The sequence below is a fragment of the Solea senegalensis genome, linkage group LG5 (genome assembly GCF_019176455.1).
Source record: "Solea senegalensis isolate Sse05_10M linkage group LG5, IFAPA_SoseM_1, whole genome shotgun sequence".
NCBI lineage: Eukaryota > Metazoa > Chordata > Actinopteri > Pleuronectiformes > Soleidae > Solea > Solea senegalensis.
The window spans coordinates 7,350,388-7,357,633 of record NC_058025.1 but is presented as its reverse complement, the minus strand read 5'-3'; positions in this window follow the sequence as shown (position 1 = coordinate 7,357,633).

The following is a 7,246-nucleotide window of genomic DNA, read 5'->3' as shown; positions in this document are numbered from 1 at the left end:
AGAAAAGTTGGACTTTTTACACTTGACCGGCCCCCTCCTGACCAGACGCCATGCTCAGTGACTTCTAGATTAGATTAGATTAGAAGTGCATAGCAGTGAGGTACAGACAGCGTAAGTCGTTGAAAAACCGGTTATGAAGTGACTATAAATAGTATATACAGATTGAAATAGCATATGCAAAACAAACAGGTTATGGAAAATGGCAGATGGTATGTACAGATTGATAATATGTAAACATAGCGTATAGTTAAATGTGATATCTTATCATGCAGCACAGACGTACATGGTGATGATAAGTTATCAGGAGATGTGTGTTATAATGGGAAGGAGGTGAAGAATTATACTCACACAGTGACTGAGGAGGACAGGGTTTTATAAAGTGTGGTCAAACATTGAATAAACTTTGTTTGGGAGGATTTTCACACTCTCCTCTGGAATGTATAGCGTTGAGAATATCAGCTGCAGTCGCTCAACACTCATGTGAGTCTTGTTGAAGGTGTTTATTGGATGTTTGGAGACAATACTGAGCATCGTTCATTAAAGTATTACAAAAAAAAACACACACAAACACTCAAGTGACACTGCTGTAGTATTAATAAAGTGGTGAGTAGTTTTCAGGTTTTACATGTGGCTCATATCCTATTAAATATCCTATTACAACTTCCCGTGTCACTGCTTGTGTAAAAGAATGAGTCACTGGGTAAATGTGACAAGAATTTGCTTTGACACTTACATAATGAAATTAAAGAAATTGTTACGGCTTATGCCAGTAGGTGAGACTCTCTCTCTCTCTCTCCCCCACACACACACACACACACACAGTTGTTTCAAACATTATTCACTGCTGCATTAATATAAATATGAATAATAGAAGCAAACTTTTCTGGTGTTTCCTGTTCTTGGTAAGGTTTTGACACATCAAATCAACCACTAAAGGAACTCATTAATCAAGATCATTATGTTAAATTATGATTAAGTGAACGTTTTTATGGAGGTTGTGTCTCAAAGCGTGTTTGCACAGTGCATTAAGATTATAGATATATATTGAACCGCTGTTATATTGATATTTTTTTCCCACCACAGTGAATGAACGACCTGCACATTTGATTTTTTACACCTGGATGACCTTCCTGACGCAAACCTCTCATTTATCCGGGCTGGGGACCAGAACAAGGACTTACACTACATGTGATCGCCTCGTGGCTGAGTGTCCAATTAACCATGAGCAATGGGTACGTTGCTCAAGGGTATCCTGGCAGGAGCTTGAACCAGCAACCCTTTTTTTCTGCCTGGCTATGGGCTTCCCCACATCCACTGTTATCATTGATATTGATAAAAAGTATACCACAAGATATATATATTATTTCAGCAAAAAAATATTCAGGCGACAAGATTTACTTTTAAATAATTTTAACTCAGCATTTACACCTTTGCACCATGCACCCCTGTTGTGAACCACACAAACATTACAAGGGAAAATGGCTTTTTTTAAGTGCAAGTACAGGACATTTGCATACATCACTGTGGCAGTGACGCAGTGTGCCTTTACTACAAGTTCTGAGTAGAATAAATAGTAAAATGACTAAATAATGTTGATTTCTCTCTCGCTCTGAGTGCCGATTGTAGTGACAGTTTGTCAGTCAAACGCACAAATGCGTCTTTATTAATATTAGTGGTGTGTCCAAAATGACTCAGCCCATCAACAGCAGGCGGAGTCCTACATTTATAGTCCTTCAATCCAGGCCGACTAACTAGAAAGGCTGCCACGTAACCAGGCTTCACCTCAATTTATCTCCACTGCCGTTTTCACACGGTGACTATTGCTTGTGTTTATGAAGATGGATTGAGCAGGCAACATGCACCCCACCACCACCACCACCCTCCCCTTCTCTCTTTCTTCACTACACAGTGAAGCCACTGAAGGGAGACTCCACCTGGTGGTGAAAAGTATCAGTGCAGCTCCACATTTCTCATGTCACAGCCACAGGACGGACAGCATCGCTCATCTCACTGTGGCCAAAGTGGTAAATGGGACAGATACATGGATACAGTATCAGAAGGAGGAAGACGAAAGGTTTAAATATGAATAAATAATAATAATAAAAAAAAATCTGAACTATGACCTAAAACTGTCAAACCTGCTTCAGCCCAGTTCTTTATCCACTGATCCAGTGAAGATCGGTGAAGGAATTACTGAAAGTTGCTCATGTCTGTCTGTCTCTGTGTGTGTGTGTGTGTGCTTGTGCATGCGTCGCAAAAGAAGAAGAGAAAAAAACAAACCCAAAAAACAGATATATGACAGAATGTGTTCTGCATGGAGCCAGCCACTGTTGCCACGGTGACAGTGTGACTCATGGCAGTTTGAGTTGGATTTGCAGCAGTGCCCTTTTTTTTTGTGTGTGTGAGAGCATATAATTTAATTTGCCCGTGTAGAAGCATGTGTGAGGAGGTATTTTAGTATGTAAATGTATGTTTAGTATGTAAATACCCCTCTCTCTGGCTCTGTCTATATATACATATATATAAAAATAGGTGAAATGGGGGAAAAAAGAAGGAAAAAAAAAACCCCAGAAAGGTAACAATGCTTCAGTGAGTAATTATCTACATCTCTCCTTGGTCACAGTTAGAGCCTTTGTTAGCAGATTGGCTCTGCCTGAGTCCTATTAATGATGCCAACACTTAAGTAATGTGCCTTTTTGATGAGAGTAGGCCACTTAATCTTTCTATTCAGGCGCGTACACACACACACGCTTTTCCTCACTCTCTCACACACACACACACACACACACACACACACACACCTCCCCCTCAATCCTCCTAATAAGCTGTCTCTCTGTCTTCTGTAATTTGGCAGACGAGTCTATTATATGATACAGTCATATTTTATTAATGGACCCCCACAGTGAACACGCACACCCCTTAGTGGATGAGATTATGTGATGCACAGGGTGCATGTCTCTGTGTTAAAAAATGATCCCAGCCCCTCGGTTGGTTTTTCATCCGCACCGCTCGTTTTCCCCGTCTGCTGTGTTGTTAGCGCTGGACTGGAAGGCGGAGAGGAACATGCGTTTGTGCTGAAGTTGGCACTGTTCCTCCTCCACACTTCATTACGCCGCCATCAGTGCAGTGATAGCGTGGAACGGTACAGCTTCAAAAAAAAAAGCTGGAAAAACAGCAACAGCAAAACATAAAAGACGTTTAATAATTGAGTAAAAGATTTTGTGGAAATATTCTTCACATCTCTCCCGCTCTCTCTCTCTCTCTCTCTCTCTCTCCGCCTCGATGCTGTGCAGATAATTCATCCCACATGTTTCAGCAGTGCCAGGCATTTCAAGCTCTGTGGTGAAGTGCACTCTTCCAAAACTAATTTGCTCAAATACTATATTGCTTTAATGATACTATATAAGCCAACAAGTTCAGTTTGGTTTTTGCATATCTGAACACGGACTGTTTAGTTTATTTTACAGTTATTTCAGTTAGTTATTACTTGGTTTGTTTACATGCATGTTAAAAGTCCGATCTTAGTCAGACTAAGACAATAATTGGGTTTTCTTAATGTAAATGTCATGTAAACAAGTTAGTCCGACTATCATCGAGCAAGTCTTAGTCGGACTAACATACCTGAATAATGCAGTTCATAGTCCGATTACTCCTGCTACTCCTGATTAATACGCTTAGTCCGACTGGAGTCAGACTTGCGCACACACCAAAATGTCCTCCCCAGTCTTTGACCCGGAAGTAGAAGGGGACGACATAAACTGCAGCGCTGTTGCCAGAAATCATAGGGCAGCGTCTGTCTTCAAACACAGCAACTACAAGAGCCATGTTCCATCTAATTTGAATGCGATTAACATGGACAGCGGGTACGAAACCTACAGAACCACAGCACCTCCCATCTCACTGTTCGTGTAAAGGTCAACAGGAAACTGATTCAACACAAACTGGCTAATACACTCTGTCAACACTAAGAAAATTCACAACATTTACCATGTTCACTGTCACAGTTTGCCATATTTATCTTGTTGATACTAAACACAAACCAATGACCACCTGAGCACTTCATCATCACAGTCATTAGGATTCAAGAGTGACAGATACTACAGCTTCCTAGAGTAAACACCAGTCATAATAAATCAATGTCATTAATCTAAACAGAAAAGTTTCTTCGTTTCAATAATCTAAAACATGACATCTAGATAGTCAACATTTTTCCATCAGCCTTTAAACACAATTCAAACTGGCATTTATGTCTCAAAAATGATCCAGAGAGAACTAAATCCATATTTGATCCATTGGTACGCTTCTTTTCTGTCTCACACAGTTTCAGATCAGAAAGGTGAATCAAACCCTCTCATCTGCTAACGTCGGTGCTCCCCGGGGATGTGCGAGTTCAGCCATGCTGTTCACCCTCTACACAGATAAAACAGATCAATATGTTCTAAAATATTCTGATGATACAGTTTTCATATCACTTTCAAGTAACTCTGACACCCCTCAGGGCTTCACCACCAACAGAGGAGGTTGTGTTTGGTTTGGCCCCTGATCCACATTACGGACCTGTTACTATTCATAACGACAAAATCAAGCAGGTATTGTGAGTAATGATACATCATTTGTTAACCTGGGAAGATCACGTTTAAAGCGCTTGCAAAAGGACAAAGCAGAGAATTTATATTCTTCATGGTGAGCAAACAAATCCTCCCACCCTCTGTGATTATGAGTGTTTTGCAGAACTGTGTTTGTCCACTGCTCTTAAGACAAAGCTGCTCTATCAATTAAAAATCTGTTCAAAGATTATAGGTCAAGCCCTGGAGAAGCTTTATGAATTAGCCTATCACAGTAACATGTTAAGGCGTCTTCAACCCTCATCATGTCCTCAGTACAGAATATAATCTGTTACCATCACACTGGAGATACACTACATGGTTCCATGATTCATTGGGATCAGACTGAAGAAGTCTTTGTGCATCAGTTAATCCTAAAACTAAACATGGAGATTAATTCCAGGCCAAATGTACTGTAAACTGTATTTTGTCCTATGAGAATGTTGTGACAGTCACTTTTTATGTCTTTGGTTATTGTTCGATCTCGTCTTTGTTGTTGTGCAAGTCCAATTTCAGACTTAATTGTCCAACAATAAAGTATATTATCATCATTTGTGGATTATATTTACATTACTGTGCAAAAGTCTTGTTTTAGCACTGCTATAATGACCATAGAGTGTCGTTATTTCTCAATCCCTTTTTTCTGGAAACACACAAACACAGAAAATATAGGAAACATATGCAGTTGTATTCATGTACTATCATTATACAGTATAATGTAATATTTCAAATAGTTTTTAAAAGTACAGAGTGTAAAGAGGTTCTGTAAGACTGTGAGAGAATCTGAATCACTTGACGGTAAGAGATTTCAGTTTCTGGAGGAAAAATCGACCTTGTGATTACGCCAACAGTCGAGACAGTGACACACTTGTCTTGTTGGAACACATGAATGGATTAAATTCACTCTCTCTCTCTCCGTCTCTTCTTTTATGCCTGTGTAGGCTTGTTTTCATTCAGGACGACAACAAGGAAACATTATTTGATTGTCGTCACTCCGGAAAAATCACCAAATTTCTCATGGACATTTCTAGACACTTTCACCTCTCCAAAAATCAAAGCGCAAACCCCAATATTATGGATGGAACTGAGCTCCTTCATATCAGACAAGAGTGAGACCAGAAGGACACAGAGCTAGTCAAAGACAACAGAAGAAGAAGGAGCGCCAGTTTTAACTGCAGTGCAGGATAATCCAACCTCAAATAATCCAGCCTTTGATCTCCAGGTTTAACAGTAAAAGGGTTAGTAAAAAGTCCTTCACTATGGTTTATCAGGACAGTACACATTAAAATAAAACCGATCAATAAGGATCCAGTCATAAGTAGGTCGGATTGCAGCAAAAAACATAGGAAAGGTCATTTCATAAGTCCTTATTGCATTAGGGAGGTCAGTAGATGACAGTGTACCAGGTCACAGTGACCCACCTCAAAAACTGGAGAATGAAGACAGTTTTTTTATAGGTTTAAGAACCGCAATTTGAATCAAAATAAACACAACCAGCTGGTAAAAGTTCAGAAACTGGACTCACCAACACTCAGCCATGTCTCCATCACACAGAAGAAATGCAGATCAGGGGAGCTGAAGAACTCCCGACAGGGATTGGGGGTCTGTGGTTCAGCGGACCATGGAGCTTCAGAGCCGTGGAGAGCAGAGGCCGCGGGGCCAGGGACCCAGCATCCAAGGCGGTCAGAGGTATCAGACACGCCTCGGCGGTATCCAGGGAAGCGAATAAATAATCCACGTTCCAAAACATCAAAAACAGTGAACCAGGCAGACTTTCAGCTTTACCCGCCGCCCGCTGGGTGTGACGCTACCGCCAGGAGGGTGGAGCTGAACGCCCGGTACAGGTGAACTGGGAATCCCGAAAGGAGCCGGAACAAAGTTTTCTGTTCACCATGATAAAGTGTGACAAACACTAAATGATTTTCAAATCTGACTTGATTTTAAAACTGTGGGAGACCACAGACACAACACATTTTCAATCATGTGGTCCTGTCAAGACCGCAGGGCTACACACCTGGCGTAATCAAACAATGACAGGGAGGAGCTTCCGGGGATTTGGGATCTCACGGAATCTCGCGCGATTAAACGTGACTTCAGACATCTTTCAACGCTGATGTGTAAACTACATGCAAATATATATTGAATACTTATAAGGAAATAAACAAAGCCATGGTGCTTAAATTATGTGGGGATCTTTTTTTTAATATCGCAGGTAATATATATATAGCAATATTGTGACATTTTATGTGTAAGTATATGGTGACAGTCAGTCAGCATACATGCCTAATAATTTAGTATTCTTGCACTCAATGTTAATTTGTTCATTTTAATTCATAAACTGTTATTTCTGTTGATGGATAATTACTCACTTTGCTGTGAAGCTAAACCCTTCAACTATGAAATGTGTTGAAAGATATGGAAGTTCAGAAATAAAGTGGACTGACTTATTTATCCGAGTCTCGTGTGTCGATCAGAGTTGTGATATAAGGTTTGGGTTTGGACCTCAGAGGTTTTTCAGATTTCAAAGTGGGCCACACTTTTTGAGAATTTAGGAATAGCTATTTTATTCTATTCTATTCTAGTCTAGTCTAGTCCAACTCAGACCTCCCCCTCTGCCAGAGGCAGAGGTTTTGTAGGTGTAA